The sequence below is a fragment of the Hydra viridissima genome, unplaced genomic scaffold (genome assembly GCF_058129835.1).
Source record: "Hydra viridissima isolate aposymbiotic clone 2 unplaced genomic scaffold, HvirCarnegie_v1 scaffold_18, whole genome shotgun sequence".
NCBI classification, from domain to species: domain Eukaryota; kingdom Metazoa; phylum Cnidaria; class Hydrozoa; order Anthoathecata; family Hydridae; genus Hydra; species Hydra viridissima.
In genome coordinates, this window is record NW_028324317.1 from 279,798 (window position 1) to 302,664 (window position 22,867).

Here is a 22,867-nt window from a genome sequence, read left to right on the forward strand (position 1 = left end):
ATCTGAACTTATATTTTCTCAATCGCATCTCGTTTTTTCACAATCGGGTAAGTTATGGATACACGGACAAGTACAAATTGCGTACGTCCATGGTAACTTTAATGGAAGTAAAAGAGACTCCATTTCCTCCATAAGATAAAGCATTGATTTCCGCAATTCGCACATGTCCGCATATCCGTTACATATCCGTTTTTATCATTAGTGGGACATCAGGTAGTGTTTTATCATGAAATCTCCGTTTCTTATAAAATTCTTTATTTAAACATTTTTTGAGTTTTATTACTTATTAAAGAACTGCATGAGACGAATTTTTATCCCAAAATTAAAAAATGTAATAAATGTTACGGAACGCTTTCTCAATCTGTCAATCAAATATCAATAAGTACTAAAATGGAATTGTTATGAAACCGTTTGAAACGTCACATAAAAAGCTAATCTTCGAAAAAAAAAATCGGAGAAAATATTGTTTTAATATTATCTTGCCGATGAGTAATTTTCTTTTACCTTCTGAGGTCTTTAAAAAGAGATTTTTTTTTTGCCTATCAGGTCAAAATTTTTATTTTATCAATTGACCTTAAATATAACAGAAAGTATATTTGACCCATGGCTTCTCTTTTTTTCATAAAAAACAGGTTTTGAGTGTAGCACTAAACTGTTTAACTTTATTCTGCCAAAAACACTATGACCTAAGTGCAAGCACTAAACAAGAAAGAAAAAACGAAAATATGTAAAATGCGCTTATTTTTATTCACAAGTTAATCACAAGTAAATTGTCCAAGTTAGCTTAAAAAGATAATTTTTTTCTGTATAAACACCAACAAAGTAGATTTCCCGTGGCACGGGACATTAGACCATAACAATAATTTCATGATGTCCCGTCACGCGGGACATTGGACCACAAAGGGTTAAAATTAATAAACAATATATGCTCGATATCCTTACGTGATAAACGAAAATTGAGATCATGTTCGTCATCAGCAGCCCAAAATCAGTTCAAATTTAGCTTAAAATTTTTTGCCAGAAATTTCGTGTTGACCAGTTTTATTATCAAAGGTAAAAAAAAAAAAAGCTTTTCTTGTCATAACCCTAATAAACAGCCGTGATATGTAACAAGAAACACTCACAGTAAAAACGTTCCGCCAACTGCGTACTTTCGTGACACAGAAACGTAAATTCGATAATGCGGGAAATTTTAAACAACTTACAACCGCATTTCATCTTACACTTTTTTCATATTTATTTAGCTAAAAAATTGAACGATATTTCACGAAGAAATCTTGTCCTATTATGTTAAGACTTCAGAATTTACAAATAAACAGACTTAACGATATCTGCATAGTTAAAATTATATGTTTTTTAAATATATGATGTAGATGTTTTTGAAACGTCGAAAAAGTGTTGTGTTGTAAGTCATCTAGATCTTCGAAATGTTAGATTAAGTTTGTCGACGGAGCTGATTAGATCCTCATAGAAATATGTGTCAGCATGCGTGTTAGTTTTGTTTCCTATATGCGTGAAGTTGTAAAAAAGGTTCCAAAAAGTACAATATCAAAGACATATTTTCTCTTTATAAACCACAAGGGCGTCCGGTCTACTCAAGTGTGATAATTAAATTTCCTCTGATGAACATCAAAACAAGCATATACTTTGTTGTTCCAAGAGTTTCCACTTTCTTCATTTCATTATTTAGAATAACATTCAAAAGGTGGTATTGATCTGATATTAGAATTATTACTTCTATTAGTAAATGATAGTTTTAGTGCTAAATGTGTTAATTTAATTGATGAAATGTATTTATAAAAGGGTGTCCAGATCATGGAGGAGTTTTAATTGGTGCTAATAAGCATATAATAGCTGTCATTAAGTTAGCTGTCATTAACATAGGGTATTTTTCTTGTGACTTTAAAATAAATCAGCAGATGAAATAGGCTTCTATATTCTGATTGCAATACAGTGCAAATCAACAGATAGAGTTCCCTTCACCTCAACTCACAAGGTTTGTGCTTTTTTTTAAATGGTTTTAGATTCAGGTTCGTTATTACTTTATGAATGATTTAATTTCAGGTATGATTCTTTTTTTCAGAAAATGATGAAACAGTTGAGTTCATCTTAGTGGAGAGTGCATCTGCTTATTGGAAGTGGTTGGCATGTTACACTTGTTTGCATGAATTTGACAGTGTTGTAGAGCAGATTGACCGTGATTGCAGCAACAATCATCAAAAATGGTTGCATTCCTCAATAAGCTCTATTAACTTGATCCTTTTCATTATAAAAAGTTGACTGTTAATTCTTTCAATGTAACAAGCAGATGTTTTGTGCAGACTAGCTTTGTTTGGTAAGAATCTGTTATTTAAGTTATTTTTTAGTAATTATTATTTCATAAAGGTGAAGTTTTTGCAAAATGCTTTTTTTAAGTTTTTGTAGACAATTTTTGTAACTGGAGTGAATAAATTGTCAGCAGCCAATGAGATAATCTGGTTTTCACACAACTTACAAATGTCTTAAGAAAATAAGGAATGTGTCTTTAACATAGTTATGATATTTTCAATTGTAAAAATGTAAAGATTTTTCTTTATTACTCAGTTTAAATTCAAAATGAAGTAGTCAGAGAATTTGAATAATTCTGCTGCAAGTTGAGTTTTACAATAAATCTTCAAAATGATGAATTCAACAATAATTCTTCTGCAAATTGAATATTTAAAATCAATAAGAACTAAAAAAGCAGACAATTAGGTAGAAACTGAGAAAATTTTTCTTGAAAACAAAATTTTTTGTCATGAAAACACAATTTTTACAAATTTTTCATGAAAACACTAAGTTGCTTTTAGTTCTGTGATATAAAAAAGATGTTTTTTTTATTGATTGATTTTTTCTCAAAGAAATATTTTCTACTAGCATTGATTAGCATGATTTTTCTTTTAAGTAAAATCTCTTTTTTTTGCAGTCAGTACTCTTTGCAGAGTAATTAACATGCTAATTGTGTTAATCTTTAGTTTTTGAATCAAGATGCTCACTAAATATGAGGATAAATCCTCACTAAATTCATATCAATTAAATCAAATAAAGTTCAAATCTTGTTTATGAAAAATTAAAATGCAATCAAAGCTAAGCCCTGTTATTTTGATTACCTGTTAGTACCTGTTAATGATACATTTTGCAGCAAAAGCAAATGACATAATTGCAACAATTGACAGAAATTGATTTGAAGCTGTTGATTAAATGAAATTGAAATTGAAAATGAAATTGAAACTGTTGATTAAATGGAATTTTTGAGCCCAATATACGATTAAGTGTAATATAAATTCAATTTTATCCAGCATTATTGAGCATTTTAAGCATGCAAAAAGTCAGAAAGAAAGTGCAAGTAGCTCATTTGATAGTCATTATCATAATGCTTACTTTTCATTTGTTCATTTGAACCTTATATTCAATAATTAATGTAAAAATAAATTTGATTTTTATAACAATTAACTTGATGGTTGATTTTTATTTAATTCAATTTTTTTTTAAATAATTTATTGAAAGTTATCAATTCCACTTTTAAACCTTTTTAAACTTTGAATTTTTTATTATCTTATTATTTTGTTTTGAATAGAAAAAGTTTACCAAATCGATTTGTCAAATTTTGTTTTGAGTAATAAAAAATGAATGAAATTCTAAAAGAACTTCACTATAGTTACTGCTCATGTTTTCCTAAAGGCTTTTAAATTGTCTGTGATTTAGTTCTCATGCTGGGTTATAATTAACTATACTGATAGCAGTTTTCAATAATTTGGCTTTTTCAGCAATAGATACATGTGCTGCTAAGTTTTTTTGATGAATGATGCAGTGAAATGAAAAGTGGTTTTTTAAAAACCTGTTATCTTTTCACTGCATCATTTTTGTATTTCTCATCATTTTTTATTTCTTTTTTTAATAGAGAAATAAATTTCTTTTCAAATCCAGTCATTTTTTTAATGTCAATGTCATTTTCTTCCAGAAATATAGTCCTGACCTCTGGTTTCAATTTTCATTGGCAGAAGTTTTAACAAATCTTCTTAAATAGAATTCTCTTCAATTCAGTATCTAACAAAAACTGAACATTGAGATGTCAATGAAATATCAGTGCTAGACTCGAATGGTAAATTAAAATATTAAAAAATTCTTTCATATCTTTTATGAAATGATCAGATGTATGCTTTGCAATATCTTCAATAAATCTAACACAGGCAGAAACAGAGCTGAATGTTTTTTATTTTTTAAGAAGTTCAGGTTTTCACATCATAGTAAAGAGCCATTAGGAAAAGTGTTATTAAATGATTTGTATTTGGTCATATAATTACAAAATAACACTTTCATGACAAATCAAAATGTTACCAAACCATGTTTGTTTGCAACAACAAAATGTTTTTTTGCCAAATGACTCAAAGCAGTTTTTTTACATGAGAAGAAAATCCCGTCATTTTTATCATTCTTACACTCCTTCAGTATTGTAATTATTACATTACAAATATTATATTCTAAATTTTACCAGCAACTGACAATTTTTAGTTTAGTGGTATCTAATATTTGTTATTGGTAAAATGCAAACTGAGAACTGCAAACACGTAAAATGGGAACTTTTTTGCAAAACAAAACATTTTATTTTAAGGACCATTACATTTTACCAGTAACATCCTAATTTTCTAAAAAGTACTTTCCTGTTGACAAATGTCTCTTGGTCCACACAAAAAGCTTGGCAGGCTACATGTGGCCAGCTGGCAACAGGTTCAGTACTGCTGGTTTAAGTACGTAATAGTTATAGTTTTTTTTTAAAATATAAAACAGCTTAATTTTGCTATAACTGATAAAACTGTGAACAGTGTAAAAAAATAAATTAGTAATATCAGTGGCTCCAAAACAGGCAGCTTTGATTTATTTACCTTATATTCAAGATAATTGTGTCACCATCTGCTGTTTTTAGTATGAATCTTTCACTATCCAGTTGAAAGTGATTATTGTTGACTCAATTGTGTCCTATAACTCCATTCTTTAGGGGGCAGCATTAAAATCATTTTTTAAACATAGTTATTGCACTGATATGTAACTATAAGTTTTGAAATTTATACTTTTTTGTAAATTTTGTAATAAATAAATTTTCTACATAAGACTTGTAGTTTTTTAGTTTTCTAATAATAAAATAGTTTTCACCATAACTTTTTTTGCACAAGTTTATTTAAAAGCATTGCTACATTTTTTTAAGGTATCAAAGGTTTGTTATTAAAGCAAATGTTGCACGAGTTTGGGATGGCTGTACTCGTGAGTAGGTTTAAACTTTTATCATTATATTCATTTTGTTATATACCTTGGATTTTATATTTAGTTAACACTACAAAAGGAAACACTAAATTTAATGACAATTTGCTACTAGGTCATCAGCATTACATTTCTTATAACATAGTTCTGTATGGTAAAGTTACTTTATTAGAGCCTGGGACAATTATGTTTGTAGGTCATAAGCATGACACTTCTTAAGCCATATTTGAAGACTTTACAGGAGGACTCACAGTGTCTACTTCTTCTGCTTTTGAGAAAAATAAAGTTTTTTGTTTAAAGAGTTCACCAGTCTTTAGTGTTAAACATTTTTAAACACCGCGATACCTGATCAATGCGATATCTTGTTTGCATATTGTCAGAGGTAATAGGTAAGCATAAGTATATGATAAAAAGGATGCACGTTGTGACATTGGAAACCTTTGGTTTTTCTAGTGTAGTCTTCAATTATGATCTAAGAATTGTGATGCGGTTGACCTTGTACTATAACGTCGTTAAGTTAATTATGTATAGTAAAGTTGTTACATTATCTAAGTAATGTTACTTTATGTTATCTGACTCTTTAAGAGTTAGATAATATAAAGATATAAATAGAAGATATAAAAATATAAAAATATTAAATACTTCAACAGTTAGATAATATAAAGTAACATTATTTAGATAATATAATAATGTTCTCTCATGACCACTGATCTCTTTTAGTCTATTCCTTTGTGAATACTTTTTTTAGCAAAAGATCATTCTTTCAGTTTCCATATTTAATGATGATAGCTGGATCTATAACTGAATAAAGGTTTATGCCTAAGGGACTACTTTATGTTCTTTTGAATATACTTAATTAAAATGATTGGAGCTTCTTTTTGAAGATCTGTACTCCATTAAAAATTTAAGTAGTATATTTAGCCATAAGTAAAAAATATTTTAAGCGAATAGTTTCATTCTCTAAAACTTGTTTATATTTTTCTTTTTACTTATTTTCATACATACTTTTATTTTCAACTTTTGATTATTTAGGTTGTGTTTAGGGCAGACCCTAAAAAGGGGTTGGTTAGGGCTAAATTTGGGCTTGGCCGAAATTGGCTCCAATTTTCTTGATTTTTAAAACTCAGAAAGAAACGTCATTACAGAACAATTTTGCACACTTCAGAAAGAAACTCTGCAAAGCGTATATTGATGTTGTTTCCTTAAAATATTGTTAATATAGTTTGAGTGGTTTTTTTTATGAAAGTAATTGAGATATTTTTAAGGATTTTAATAAGTATAAATTGTATGCAAAACTTATGTAGAGGAGAGTTTTTTTGTATAAGAGATAATGTAGAATTGAAATGATACTTTCTATTTTTAAGGAAAGTAATAAAATTATACCGCTTTATAGTCAAATTTTGGTCGAAATTAGTTACTTGAATTAGATACGACATATTTATGACGTTATTTATGACATTTTTTACTACATATTTACGGCAGTGTAAAGCAGCCCTAATTAAATATAAAAAGTTCTGAAACAAAAAAATGCAACAAATGATAAAAAAACAAAAAAAGATATTTTGAATATATTTTTTTATATTTTTTTATATATTTTTTTCTTTTTCTATATTATATGGTGAAATTTTTTAAATCGAGAGAAAAAGAAAAATCTTTGTTCTTCTATGTTATTAATTCCATAATTGTTTTAAATGAAACCTCGTTAGCAAGTTATTCTTAATAAAAACTGTTGTTCAAATTGAAAAACTATTTGAACAACAGTTTTTATTAAGGCCCGTTCATGTACTTCCAGCAGTGAAAAAAATTCAAGAAATGCGTCCTAAGACAGCTTATTCAGGTACCTTTACCTGTGCCTATAAATGCTTACAAAATTTATGCAAAAGCAAGTGTTATTTATAATTAACATTTAATATAATTAAAAACTATTTTTAAAATTACTATTTGCAATGACCTGTGTTTTTTTGTAACATCCTTAACACAAAATATATTGATATTGATTGATTGTTCATGCCGAGGTTCTATAAGTTTCTGTGACAAATAAGCTTGGGATAGTTGATTACTTCTAAACTATACTGGTTTCAGACAGAAGTTTTTATCTTTGTTTCAATTGCAGGACTGACCTTTTGAATTTTAGTTATATTTTTTTCTCATCGAGTATTTTAAAAAGCAACTTTACCATAAACCAGGTTCTTATTGAGATCTATGTTATTGTATGGATATTTATCTTTATGACACTTGAACAGACTTTAATGTATAATTTGATCATTCAACAATTAAGTAGCACAGTAGTTTTTCCTATTTTTGTTTCATTAAACCAAACGGTCTATCAATGAAACGAACACTTTAGTGAGGGGAGTCTTTTTTTTTTTTTTTTTCTTTTATCATTAAACATCATTGTGTTAAGTTTTTTACAAGGCCATTGGTGTTTGATTTTACCTAACTTAATGTAGTCATTAGAAAAATATAATGCATTAATGTAGAAAAATATAAACAAGTTTTAGAGAATGAAACTATTCGCTTAAAATATTTTTTACTTATGGCTAAATATACTACTTAAATTTTTAATTAATATGTTTAATTATAAAATAGTAAAAATAAGTAAAAAAAAATAAAATAAAAATATTTTTTTAGTTCAGAACATAGACTTCTATGTAAAAAATGAATCCTGAAAATTTCAATAAATTTGACAAAACAGATTTTAAGTTATTTAGGATCAAAGTATCATTTATTAGTAAATATAGTAGATTATTAGTAGATAGTAGCTAATAAGAAAGTATAGTGAAAGTACAGAAAAGTTTTATTGCTTCATATGTAAATTTGATTTTTGTCAAATCCTATTGCTAAGATTTTTGTCCGTTCATATAGCTTCTAAGTATTGATAGACATTAATCATGATGATCATTTTTAATTGGAATTTTTTTTAACAAATTATTTGAAATAATAAAGTTATAGTTCTATAATAGAAACAAAATAATTGTTTTATAAATTAAAAATGGCTTCAAGAACTGAAAGAAGAAAAAGTCGTAATCAACTTGATATTTTTGTTTCAAGATGAAAAGCTAATACAACAATAGAGGTGGCTAATAATCTTGATAATTAAAAAATATCCAGGTAGCGTTGTAAAGTAATTGCTTTTATCTCATCCTATTTACAAACTGTCAGACAAGCATCTGACAACCTTTTTTTTTATCTAAATTTGTGTAACTTCTTTTTAAAAATTTTTGGTCAAATTTATTTATTTTAGGAAAATCTTCCAATTATATGATGCAGGGTGAGTCTGTTACAGAAGAGGATAATATTAAAATTGTTGAAGATAACTTTGATAGAAGTGTGAATATTATTTTTGATGGTGCGGCTGGATTATATGACTAAATGGAGCACAAAAGCAATGAATGTAAATTAGGATTTCCTTTGTTTAATCTAAATTAATTATTTTTGAGACTAATACTCATCAAACACCTGCTTCAAAAAAGACTGCTGTCAGTATTTTTACTAAGTGTAATAAGTCAAACTAATTGAACAAATTCATACATCGCTGTACCTTACAGTGCTTAAAGGCCTATTTTAAAAAATTTGCTTTTTTCAGGTGAAGTTTCATTAAGAGAAAGTCATGAAAGTAAAGAAGAATCCTAGTTTCATTTTTTATCTCTTCATATGAGGCTGTTATATGTCTGTTTGAGTTTGAGTGAAAACAAAATTCAAATGTCTCAATCTCCATTCCAAAATGTAAGTTATTAACATTATCAAATTTCTTTAATGTGATTTTAATCATACATAAATGTATGTTATCGGTTGCTAAATTTCTTTGTTAAAGTAAATATCATTTGATAATATGATTTTTATTTAATTTTAGTCTGATTACATAAGAACATCTCTTAAATTATCTGATGTAAGTAAAAATTACTTTTTCTACTGTTTTTTTTTTAAGTTTTTTTTTATTGTGATGAGATGATTTATTTGTTCTTACATGAAAGTGTTTTGTTGCAACAATTTTTTTTTTTAAGGTTCCCAGTATTCAACAACCTGTTGTACCTATTCAGTTAATTGTAAGTTTTTGCAAATTGGGATATAGTTGTATTTTAGGTACACAAAAGTTTGATTGTGTTTTTTAACTTTTTAATGATTTCTTATAGGTTGCAAGCATTCCACAGTCAGATATTCAGTCAATTGTATGCTGTAAACTATTTATTGTTCATGTATAGGTTATTTGCATTTATAGTAATACTATTTATATCTGGATATATAAGACTTCAATGCTCTTAAAGCTTTGGATATAAATAATGATGATGAGGTTTGATATGAATCTCAGGGTCCACATGTAGGAGTACATATGGCCTAAGGAGTACATATAAAATATGTATTGGTGTGCATATCTTTGTTAAATTAAATTAGAAATATACATTTATATTAGCTAAGGATTAGTTTTATAATGGTACAAAACTGCTTTAGACTTAATTTTTCAAAGGGTATTTATAAATTGCTAAAGTTATATAAACTATGGAAAATAATATTTGTTGTGACTTTAGTTAAGTCTCCATAATTCCTCTGATTCAAGTTTACTACGTATACATGATAGTATGCTTGGGGTTTGCAGCCGGCTTAAAGTTGAACCATTTAGTGCACATGGCTTATCATAACAGGACAGTTTCTTATGAATACGTTCATTCTTCGTGAACTGAATATAAGTTGGCCAATCTTGATCAACAACAGGGAAGATTGGAGGCATTTGTTGCTAGTGATCTTGTTGATCAGAATGTCTGTCATACATAATTTCCTATCTTTACTTCTCTGCAGCAATATTCTGAGATTGAAAAGCACCCAAATAATATGGTAAGTTTTTATCAATTTCTGATTATGTAAGTATAGCCATGATGTGTTGCTCTTGACAAGGGAACATAGTGTGAATGATGGTGCAATATATTTAAGTTGTTAACTGATCTTTTGTAATTAGCATTGATGAAGTATGTATGAGGGTTGACTGTCTACGAACAATTTCCTGGGTGCTTAACAAACTGCTAGCGCATGACTTACAGCAAAAGATCATTAGGCCTGGAACACATGGGAAGCTGAAGTTTTTTGATAGCCTGGAAAATCAGCATAAGAAAATTAGTGTAATCTACATCTACTCTGAACAATTGTACAAATTTGAATCTGTTTGACTGTAAGTCAACAGTTTCACTCGTGGTGTTTGATTGAACAATAAAATAAAGTAAATCTGTTAATATCTTTTTATATGCAGATTTAATTTATATTGTCAATGCGACTATATCAAACAATACAATCTCTAATACATGGGAATCTCTAATACATGTGAATCCATATATTTAGGTATAACTATAGTAATTGGTTATATAATTATAGGTTTAGATAACTATTTATTTACATATCTTTTCTCTTTATTTTTTAATTATTTATTTAAAAATTTATAGTTTCAACTGTTCACATTTTCCCTGGCATCACGTCTAAAAAGATAGAATTGAAAGTAGCACGACTTTTTAATAACGCCAGAGATCGCTCTGATGGTCGTCTGCAGCGCTGCAAGAAAAAGACACTTGACGCTTCGATTGAGGAAGAGAGTAAAGACGACGACTATGAAGAAAATGATGACGACAGTGAAAACGAAGACAAAAAAAGCAAAAGACTTAGAAATAACTTTTATAAATAAAGATATCATGTAATGATGATTTATATAAATATTATTCCATAAACTGTGTTAAGCTATTGAATACTACTAGTTTAAAAAAACAACCACGCTTCACTACCCATACAGGATGAGTTGTTTTTTTTGACCGTTTTAGGCCTAGCCCTTAAGGGACCCTGAAATTTGGCGACATTTTCATAAGGGTCTCTTAAAGGGTTGCCCTTAATGGACCCTGAAGTTTTTTTAAGACGGGCATGTATCCATGCGGTAGAATATCGTAAAGTCGTTTTGTGTGTGTGTATTTTTTATAGACATTAACTTTTTTCTAGTAAACAACTCTAGTTTTCTAGTAAAGTTTGTCAAACTTTGTGATGTCATCAATACTTTTGCTGTTCAATCATCATACAAAAATCGATCATCAAAAACGAAAGAAAACATCATTTAGAAATCTTGCTCCATTCAAATACATACCGGATTGGTAAGTGTCGTTACATTTTGACGAAACTTCGCTTTCTTCTCAAAAGTTACTTGTGCGCATCATACTCTGGCAAGTCTGTGTTTATATGGCTCACGTTTAGAAACGGCTTGAAACCGTGGGCATTGAAACAATATCTGCTCACTGCATCTAATGCTTTTTCTTGATGGTTTTCTTAAAACATATAAAGAAGAAACCGTGTAAGATGTAATATCATGAAATACTTTTAATCTGCCCCTTAAAAGTTCAAAGAAAATGTTGATGCCAAATACTAAACATGGCTATGATAATAGCAATGTTTAGTATTTGTATAATAAAAGTTTATAGCAGAAGCCTCCGGCTGACGTTATCTTTATTTAATTTTGAATAAAACCTGCTTCTTGTTTTTTTTTTGTTTTTTTTAAAGTTAGTTCTGATTTTGTATTTCAGCTAGATGTTTTTGTTTCTTTCAGCAGAGCAATCGATCGACCTGCGTTATCATTCTAAAGGAGAGTTTATGTAATTCACCGAACTTTCACCTAGTGAATGGGATCGCAAAGTGACGACTTAAAGGAACATACTTATTAATACTCCCACTACTTGTAATACGTGCGCTTATTGTTTGTAAACACTTTGCAATACTTAAAATATCGAATTTTTATAACTTTTGCTTTGATCTTCAAATCTTTATAACTTGAGTTAAATTTGTTAAACACAAAAAATAAAGATATTTTATATTTATATTTTTTTTACTTTAGTATTAAATGGTAAATTTTTACGATTAAAATTTATTTAAATAACATGACTCTAAGATCCGATAAAAAGATCGCTCAAATGTTTAAAGAAAGTTCAAACAAGCAACTAAGTCTACTAAGCATGGTGCACAGAAACTTACTCTAATATCTTGCAACACGTCTTCAGAATTATTTTTCAAAATATGCATCGGGAAACAATTTCTCATTGCAAAAATGCGAAAAACAAATATTTTAATTGAGGACCTGGGGAGAAATGACTTGTTTTAGTGGAGTCCTCAGGAATTTTGTTGTTCAAGATAACTAAAATGAGATGTAACTAAGAGGCAAGAGGCTACCCTAGCGGGGTAAGTCGGACAATAAACAAATTAATGCATATCTCTGACTACTATGAACTCTGTTATTAAACCGGAATAAAGGGGGGGGGGGGGGGGGCAACCGGGGCGCTAGCCCGGGGCCCCCACAAAAGGGGGGCCCCCACAAATTATGAAAAAAAAATTCAATGACATGCCTTAAATAAGGGTAACGATAAAAATAGATGTATAAGTTATTATATTTAATATAAAGTTTATGTAAACTTTGTATTTTAGAGATTACTTATATTTAATTTATATATATTAGGTATATTAGCCAAAGTCATATCGCGCGGTTTTTAGGGAAAAAAATAAAAATGGTAGCAAATAAATAACAACAAACTTTTGTATGGTCTATTTGTTTCAATGTAAATGGTTTTGTTTGTATCAAATGTTAATCTATTTTATTAAAAATAGTGGTTTAAGTTGAAATTTGTGTCATTTTAGAAAAAATTGGTTTAAATTTTTGAATAATCTTTTTTTAAATGTAAATGGTTTTGTTTATATTAAATGTTAAACTTATTTTATCAAAAATTTTTGTTTACTTTTTAAGTTATATAAGGTCAAAAAAGATCTAATCTTTGAATAAAGTAAAATGTGTACTGTGGCTCAAAGAAACTAAATTAGTACGCATTTAACAGCTATTATAAGTTATTATCCATATAAAAAGTTCAACATTTGGGTCAAACTTCTATTGGATAGCATTTATTAACGTTAGCTATGCTTGCTTGAAAATCTTTCTCGAGGGCCCCCACAAATTTCAGTGCCCCAGGGCCGCACAATTGTTTAATCCGGCCCTGTATAAAACCAAAATATAGCTTTGTTATAAATTAAATATATACTTTCATATATAAATATATACTTTAACTTTCAAGAAGTTATCTAAGGTATCAATATTTAAGATATGAATAAAAAATTAATAATTCTTAGGCAAAAGATAACTAAAAGGAAAACAAAATAATACTTTTCAATCTTAAAACTAAAACAACTTTTTAACACATTTTTTAACAAAACTTGTTAATATTACAAACAATATAATAATACTTAAGGTTAGTCTTCAATGTCCATTTTGCAGTTAATACGAATATAGTTTAGAGCGGCATGTGAATCTCATTTTGCATGAGACCATTGGTTGCAACCTTGACACTGGATCCATTTTTTTGTTTGTTTTTCTTTTAACTTTTTTTTTTTACACTACGTAACAGTCTGTTTATTACCATGATCTACAAAGGATTGACAGGTAGATAATTTTTTTTGTTTCTCAACTTTTTTAAGTATTGTGAGGAGGGAGAAAAGTTAAAAACAGCGAAAAGGCATACATACAGAGACTTGTTCATCATGTCATATAATAAAACACGAGAAAACTAATGAAGCAAAAAATAAAAAAAAAGCAACGATTAAGAAAAGACGTACACACACAGACCTATTTACCTGTCAAGTAAACTAATGATAAGTAGATATAGCAACGAAACAAATAATAATGGAGAACTATAAAAGCTCAAAAAAAGAAAGAATCTTTCAGTTTTTATTGGGAGAGTTAAGAGAAGAAGAATTAGAGTTTTTAAGTGAAGTTTTTGGGAGAAGAGAAAGAGTTTTTGAAGAAGAGATTTAAAAGAGAATTTTAAGAGAAAGAGTTTTTAAGAGATTTAAAGAGGATTTTAAGGAAGAAAAAGGATTTTGTTATAAAAAGAGTTTTAAGAGATTTAAAAGAGGAATTTATGAAAAAAGGATTTTTAAAGATTTAAAGAGAATTTTATGAGAAGTATTTACGAAGATTTTAAAGAGAAACTTACGAGAAGATTTGGTAAGAAAAGATATTTGAGTAACTTTAAATAAGCGTTATTACTTGTATTGATTTATTGATATTTGCATGAGTTAATTCTAAGAGAATATATATTGATGAGAATATTTGAGAATATTTGTTAAGAAAAATAAGTAAGAGAAGAAGAACCAGTAGTAAGTACTTTTGTTTGCATTTCGATTGTTAATATTATTGTTGGTATTACTATATGCGTAAAATATTATTATTGAAAAGTTTGATGCTTTACCGCGCACCTAACATATCCGCGCCATTAGATTTACGTCACACAAATATAAGAGTGCTTACCGTTACACATCAATCCACCGCCCTCACACTGGAGTTTCCCTACCGAGATACACTCTATTCACTAATTTCTTCATAAATCAGTGAAACATCATTTTTCAACACAAAAAATTATGGCAAGTCATTCAGGCTCACCTCATAACAACAATAATCCTAATGTTTTACCACTATTTTACTCAAAAACACCACCTGCACCCAACTGTACCACACCCGACATTGAAATTTTACCAACTGAACATTTTGATCGAGACTCACTAGGACATGAGGAAAATGATTGGCGAAATGAGTATATCGATAAAGTTATAAGTGAAAAGATGATAGAAAAAGTTGCGAGAAAACCATTAAATTCCACCGCAAAACAAGAAGCGGAAGCTACTCTGGTTAGACGAAGTGATAAGAGAGACGCTCTTAATTGGTTAGAAAAGATTGCAAACTCATTTAGACCAACAATTGATAAGTCTAGTTTACCACAGTTTAATGGAGGACCAGATGATGACGTTAAAGAATTTTTCCTTCAATTTAAGAGAACAGCTACCTTCAACAAGTGGGACAATAGCGAACAACTTAGCGCTTTTCCGCTTTGCTTAAGTAAATCTGCTTCGATATTTTATGAATCCCTTCAAAACCAAACAAAACAAGATTTACAATTAATTCAACAAGCTTTTCAGAACGAGTACGAACCACCAGAACGTATTTGGATGAAGAAAACCCAACTTTATGAATTGAAAGAAGGAGAAAGAGGACTTGAACATTTCCTAGCAAATTTAGAGAAGTTGTCACAAGAGTTAAATGTTCCAGAAGAAACCAAAAGAGATCTTTTTATTCAAGAAGTTAATTCTAATTTAAAGAGAAAACTTCTTTTAAGCCAACCAGAGACATACACACAAGCAGTCAGAATCGCAAGAGTGAATAATTCAGTTAACATCGATGATAACGCTCGCATAATTGAAACAGTAATAAAGACCATGACAAAAATACACAACCAGTTGGTTAAACCTAGCACTGTAACATTCGCTGAGAATGATGCACCACCAGTGGTTGCATATAATACAACACCTGCGAATTTAGCTAATCCCGAAAATGCGACTAGAGAAGTAGCAAGGCTCAAAGACGAGAACAGAAAGTTAAAAATGCGTCTACAGAGACAAACGAATAATCAGGATCGTAATCCAACCCCAGTAAACCAACCAATCTGCTATATATGCAATAAGGCAGGACATTTAGCAAAACAATGCAGACAGGAATACCAAGATCCTAGAATTCCACAAAATAACAACTCGCAGTATCAGTACAGGAAAATCTTTACTCAACAACCGCGATGGAGAAGCAATAGAAACAGGGCACCACGAAATTTCAATAACTGGAACGGAAACAATGAAAATAAATACACTCAACCCGATTCGAATGACCAAAATTGGAGATCTACTACCTCAAATAATCCACAACCAAATTATAGAGATAATTACTTCAGACCGAGAAGACGAAGTAACAACTGGAATAATGGTGAAAATACACGAACAGGCACCCATCAAAATCAAAAGAATGATTTGCCAGTTCGTATGCTGGGAATGGATAATATGACTCAACATCAGAAGAACAATTTTCAACATGGAGATAATACAACCTTGCAATATGATGATGCAGAAGACTACTATTGGGATGACTCCTACGATTGCAGATATAACCCCAACACAAACAATCAGATGTCAACATTTGATGAAAGTTACCCATATGAAACCAACAACGATTATTACGATAATGCATCAGCAAGAGATTATACGTCTTATAGAATGAATCGTCCACATTTCAACACCCCAAATCAAAATCAAAATAAACATATGCAACAGGAGATTCAGAATATACGTAAGGAAAATAAACAGATCAACCATGAGTTAAACTGTCTGCAAGACCAGTTTCAATATTTGTTACAAAACATTACTGAACAAAATCTACCGCAACAAGAGAACAAGGAAACGAACAAGAAAGATTTTGATCAACCTAATTCAACAATTTGTGAACCCCAAAATGTGAAAGCCATCAAATGTGAAGAACCACAAATTACCAAAAATGAAATAAGTTCAGTAAGCAGTTCCCTTGAGATTGAGACTAATGCAGAAACTGATCAAAATAACAGCGACGAAATAGTCACAAATACCTATCCCGAAATACTTGGTGATAATTCTAAAGTTGAGACAGGAGATTACGTTTCACTTGAACATTTCACTCCAGAACATAACGAGGAAATAAACGATGAAATTGACCAAAAAAAAGAAGAAGAAACAATTATTCCTGTTACCATAGTAGATTTACACCAACAGCATATAATTGATGAAACTCCGATTGAAATACAAAACTTGTTACAAAATGTTACAAAAATCAAAGACATGTTGATATTTCCTCGAAGCCAAAATTATTAGACCATCTTAATGAAAATGTCATAAGTAGCAGAAAAACAACAACTTCTGAGTTAGACATTAAAATTCAATCAGAAAGCGATAATTACAATCACGACAATGAAGATCAGCTGGAAATTATTGAAACACCTCTTAACGATGGTATTTTGAATCCAACACCTGAAGAAGAGTATTGCACGACAATAGAAGAACATACAGAAAGTAGTATCACAAGCCAAATTAGTTTAAATTCCCTAAAAGACTTAAGTACAAATTCAGAAAACCAAGACACAAATCAGTTGAAAGTTAATGATAATCATGATATCAGAATCCTCAAAGATGAAAATGTGTTCCTTACAAAATGGAGATTCTACAAAGAATTAGAGACTCTACAAGAAAGAGAGTATACTTCTGAACCAGTGAAAAAGCTTTATCCTCTAACTCTAAAGAAAGTTACTTCATATCAGCTACCTCATTTTCCACCCAAAAACACACAATTCAATCGTTCATTCCGTTTTTCTGAGCCGTATAAGAAAAGTAGAACCCTTAATTAGATTTACGTCACACAAATATAAGAGTGCTTACCATTACTCGTTAATAGAACATTTGTTGAGTTTTATATTATAAAATATACTGAGGACGGCAAATATAAGTTAAGCCTTTTTGATTAGACCCTGCCCATTACTAACCAAACTATTCCCAAACCTCGCCATTACCTAACCAAGTACTTCCCAGACCATCAACCTAGTTCCCAACCTCCATATACCTAATCCAGACAACAATACCAAATCCGAACCTTCCCCTTACCCTTTACTGCAAAAGAAGAAAACATAACCTTAAAACAATTAAGAAGATAAATAAGTAATAGATAAAATAAATAGAAAATCCACCGCCCTCACAGTATCTTAGTTTGTTGCTGATTTAAAAAATCTGCTTCTGGAGTATCTGCTAGAATAGCAGCTTTTCTTTTTCTTTGTCCAGCTGAATTTATCTTTCTTAGGGCTGCCTTTGGGTTAGGTCGCACAGATTCTGGAGAAAATGATTCAGGAGTTTTAGGAATAAGTAACGTCTCTTTATTGATACAATCTTTGACAGATTGACAAGGTAATGTTAAACGTGCTTCAGAATAAGCTCCGTGTGATAGCTCAGAGTTTTGCTGGTTCTATACGCTCTCTGACAAATGATGGTAAGAAATCATCATCAGCAAAGACGTTTGCATTGTACGGGCAGATACCAGTTTTTTGGAAACTTTTTGTAATTTTAGTTCAAGTCATAGCTAATGGAAATGAACCTGAGACAACTTTTGGTATATCATAAAAATCAACACTTTGAAGGGTTTTAGTTTTTAAATGATTTTGTAAAATAATAGTTATCTGATATAATTTTCATATGGCGCGTACACTTTTTGCACGCGTTTTTTTCTGTTAATTCTGATATTGACACTTGCATACGTTCACTTCTGACTTAAAGAGCAAAATCAACAGAACTTTATATTCATTTGAAGGCTTCACATGTTTAATAAAACGTCACATAAATTTATTGAATTCTATATCTGTAACCCAGCTACTTCCATTACCCACCCCAATACAGTCCGGTGGACCATTGTTAACAAAATAATCTTTGTAACTTTTTTCGAGGAAACACACATTGGTGGCACTGTATTTCCTGAGCCATATGCAACAGTCACCACTGTGACATTAGTTCCTCTTTCCCCAGAATGTCATAGCACCAACCTTTCGCTTGCCCCTTTGCAGCCACAATTGTACTAGTTCTTACCACTGCAGGTACACCAGTTTCATCAACGTTCCATATTTGTGAAGCACTGAATTTGTATATATCCATAAATTTACCTTATTTATCATAAAATACTTTTACATTTTCAGTATTAAATGATGTTGCTCTACCAAGGACAGTTGCTTCTGCTTTCCTATAAGATAATTTAGGGTTTCTTTTTAAAAAAATTGGCATCCACTCTTTACCAGACATCTTATTTTCAGTCCAAGATTCTGGTATTTTTATTTTGTATTGAACAGCACACTCATAGACAAAACAACGTACATCTTTAGGAGTAAATCCATAAAATATAAATGCCATTTGCAATAACTAATTTTTTAAGGAGCTTTCTTGCTCTTGGGAAAAAATCAATCTAGGTTTTTGAATAATAAATGGATGGGCAACCACCAGAACTTAGTTTTGAAATGTATCTTGTTAATTTTGCTCTCTTGATGTTGAATTCTTTAGCAACTGTACTTACGCTTTTTTTTTCCTCCAAAACAGACCTTGCTGCATCACTAAGCTGCTGACTTGTAAAAGCACCTTTTGATGTTTTTCTTTTATAATTACGTATTCTGTAATATATATATATATATATATATATATATATATATATATATATATATATATATATATATATATATCTGCGTGTGTGTGTGTGTGTGTGTGTGTGTGAGAGAGAGAGAGAGAGAGAGAGAGAGAGAGAGAGAGAGAGAGAAAGAGAGTATTTGCGTCTGTTTGTATAGCTACAGCTTTGTAAACACACAATTATGTGTTTGTGTAATACACACACATATTACAGTTATATACCAATTGAAATAATTTATAATATAACTCTATATATAAGATTTGCAGTACCATCATAATAAACATAGAAAACAAATAAAATGGAATTCAAGATTATTTAGTCAATAAAACATATCAGTCAAAAGTTCATAAATAATGACCCCATAACATCATGAGAAAAAAAAAAATTATTAAAAATTTACTTAAACTTATTGGTTCAAATGTTATTTAAACTAAAATTTGGAGGTGATAAAAGAAACCAGGATTAGTAATTACATAAAACTTACATGAACAGGTGATGCAGAGTCTGGTTGAACACTCTAAAAAGTTATAAAGTTTATTTTAAAACTTTTGCATTAAAACACTCATATATGAAAAATTTATTATTTTTATTGTAATTTTTGTAGGTTTTAAGCTCATTTTGCATGTATAACTTTATTTATTATTCTAATATTTTTTTCATAGTTCTTGATAAATATATCTGTCATTTAATATTGTTATAAAATGTGTTTATATGTGTTATATAAAACCATATTTGTTTATAGTTGTATATATGTTTAAATTATGTTGTTTCCATGTTTTCAAAGTGGTGTGACTTGGCATTATGTTGAGCAAGATTGATAACCTTGCCAGCCAAGCGATGTACTTATAGCAGAGGTGTGACTTGGCAGCATTTAGCGCCAGGTGGTGTTACTGCTTTAGAGCTAGGTTGTGTTGTCTAGCCTTTTTTAACTATTCTGGAAACATATAATAATGACTGTTAATGTTTAGCGTAATGTGTATGAGAGAGTATGCAACCTTGATCTTTAAATGTAGGGTGTTTTAATGTCCTAAATTTGAAGTAATTGAATAACTAATATTGAATATAAAAACAAATATACTTTTATGTATTTATATGTTTAGTAAAAAGATAAATATAGTTAACTTTAAATTGGTTTTCTAATTTTGCCTTTCATATTTTAATTTGGTTTGTTATTTTCACTAGATTTTAGGATCAAGGGTGTAAATATTCTATTGTTATGTGTTATTGTTGTGATGTTTTGTGTTGATAGACTGCTTGGCTTACCTTCATGTTGGTGTCTATTGGTAAAAATGAATAATAGGTAGTTTCATTATTGGAACTTACTACTTTTATTTATTTACTAAAAGCCAAGACAACATTATGCTAAAAATGCTATTTATATCTTAATTTGATTTTTTTTAATATATATATATATATATATATATTAGTATTGTTAATCCTTTTGTACTTCGAAGTAGATTTTATAGTTACATTTTCGATAAATGTTTATATTAACAGCCATGTCAAAGTAGGTTACTATAAATAGGTAAATTGATTTTCAGTTTTTATGTGGTTTTTTTTTTTTGTTGTTGTTGTAATTATGGTATCATAATTCTTTTTTTTTTTTTTTTTTTTTTTTCTTTCTTTCTTTAGGGTTTACGATTGACGCATTTATAAAGAAAAACCTGATTACCTTTTATTGTAAATTTTTGTCAGTTAAAATGGTATAAATATATGCAATTTTTTTTTTTAATTTTCTCTATTTAATGCCTAATAATTTTTTGTATGTAACTTAGGGGATCTTTTTAAACAAGGGGTGAATATTGTAGTTTTGCTCATTTGTCAAATAGCGAGTTACTTAAATTTTATAAGGTGTTAAACTAATTTATTAGCTTAGTTTGCATTTGCAACAATTTTGAGGAGAGAAAAAATTCTTATATATGTTAAATTCTTATATATATTTAAAAGAAAAAATTGGTATAAATCATTGTTTTACATTTTATTTTTCTGGTAAAAGGTCATCAAAAACTTGATTACTCTTAATAAAACTAACTCTATTCTCCTGATCATCATTAAGACAAAAACGGGGGAGGGAGGTCTTTTATTAGTAACAAATAATTTAAGAGAATTAAATTTCGAGTAACAACGAATTTAAAGTAAATGGTAGCAAATTACCGTTTTAAGTAAATGGTAGTAAATTACCGTTTACTAAAAACTATTGAAACAAAGAGGGCATATATAAAAATGGTCAGATTAGTGCCATATATAGTAATGGTCAAATGGTCAGTTATTTTTAGAAAATTTATTTAGTTGTGTGCATTTAACGTTTTAAAGGCAATTTCCTTTCTTAAATAAACATGTATCAAGGGGATATTAAGAAATTAATAACTCGTGCATGATTTGCGTTTGCTTTTTATTAATCTTATTAAAGTTCATGTTGTAAAAAATATAACCCAGTGGGCACGGCGATGTTGGTTTAACGTTTAGGCGACGTCGAGTGCGACATCACATTAACGTTGGAAATGGAAAGTTGGATCAACGTTAATATTCGATGTTATCACGATGTCATCGCGATGCCATCGCGATGTAATCACGATGTAATCGCGATGTTTTACGTCGTTTTGACGTTGATTTAACATCGCAATTCGATGTTAATTTTCGACGTCATTCTCACGTTGGTGCGATGTTGAATTTACATTGGCGACGTCGCTAACCTAAAACTAACATCGAACCGACGTAAGATTGACGTCGATGCCCACTGGGAACAAGAATTTAGCCTTACTGTTTCGTCAATTTAAAGCATGATGAAGTGTTATTATTTTGTGTTAGTAACTAAAAACGTATTGTTTTGAACTTAGTAATGTCGAGGAAAATGGTTCTGCCTCACACTGATATGACCTATGTCAGTTGTAAATTACTCAAACAATGAAAAATAATTGGCAAATTATTTTACCTCCGCATACTTTTTATTATAGCTTTACATATGGTTTAATTTTTTCTATTTGAAGGCGTTTTTCTAATTGGGTATTAGTTAAGGTTTCGCAACTTTAAATTGCGGAAAACAGCCACTATAAATTAAGTAACAGACCGACCATAACCCGTATAACGGGTTGCTTTTTGCTAGTAATAATAATTAAAAAAATTTTTAACAAAACTTGTTAATATTATAAACAACATAATAATACTTAAGGTTTGTCTTCAATGTCCATTTTGCAGTGAATACGAATATAGTTTAGACCAGCATGTGAATCGCATTTTGCATGAGACTATTGGTTGCAACCGTGACACTGGATCCATTTTTTTGTTTGTTTTTCATTTAACTTTTTTTTTTTTTACACTACGTAACAGTCTGTTTATTACCATGATCTACAAAGGATTTACAGGTAGATAATTTTTTTTGTTTCTCAACTTTTTAAGTTTTTTAGTTTGTTGCTGATTTAAAAAATCTGCTTCTGGAGTATCTGCTAGAATAACAGCTTTTCTTTTTCTTCTTCCAGCTGAATTTATCTTTCTTAGGGATGCCTTTAGGTTATGTCGCACAGATTCTGGAGAAAA

At 29.6% G+C, this 22,867-nt stretch overlaps 1 long non-coding RNA gene and 1 pseudogene across 9 annotated transcripts; one reads left to right on the plus strand and one right to left on the minus strand.

Moving 5' to 3' along the window:
• LOC149876693 (uncharacterized) overlaps positions 1 to 22,867 on the minus strand; it is a 615,724-nt pseudogene that overhangs the window by 64,914 nt on the left and 527,943 nt on the right.
• Positions 1,180 to 11,040, plus strand: LOC149876697 (uncharacterized). 9 transcript variants are annotated; one of them, XR_016448535.1, is made up of 11 exons: positions 1,180 to 1,996; positions 2,084 to 2,335; positions 5,222 to 5,285; positions 8,519 to 8,668; positions 8,861 to 9,000; positions 9,128 to 9,163; positions 9,279 to 9,320; positions 9,408 to 9,443; positions 9,801 to 10,104; positions 10,226 to 10,602; positions 10,704 to 11,040. It is a non-coding gene; the product is annotated as an uncharacterized LOC149876697 (long non-coding RNA). The 9 variants fall into 9 exon arrangements; XR_016448534.1 differs by having other exon boundaries at positions 9,801 to 10,602; XR_016448536.1 differs by lacking the exon at positions 10,226 to 10,602 and having other exon boundaries at positions 9,801 to 10,130.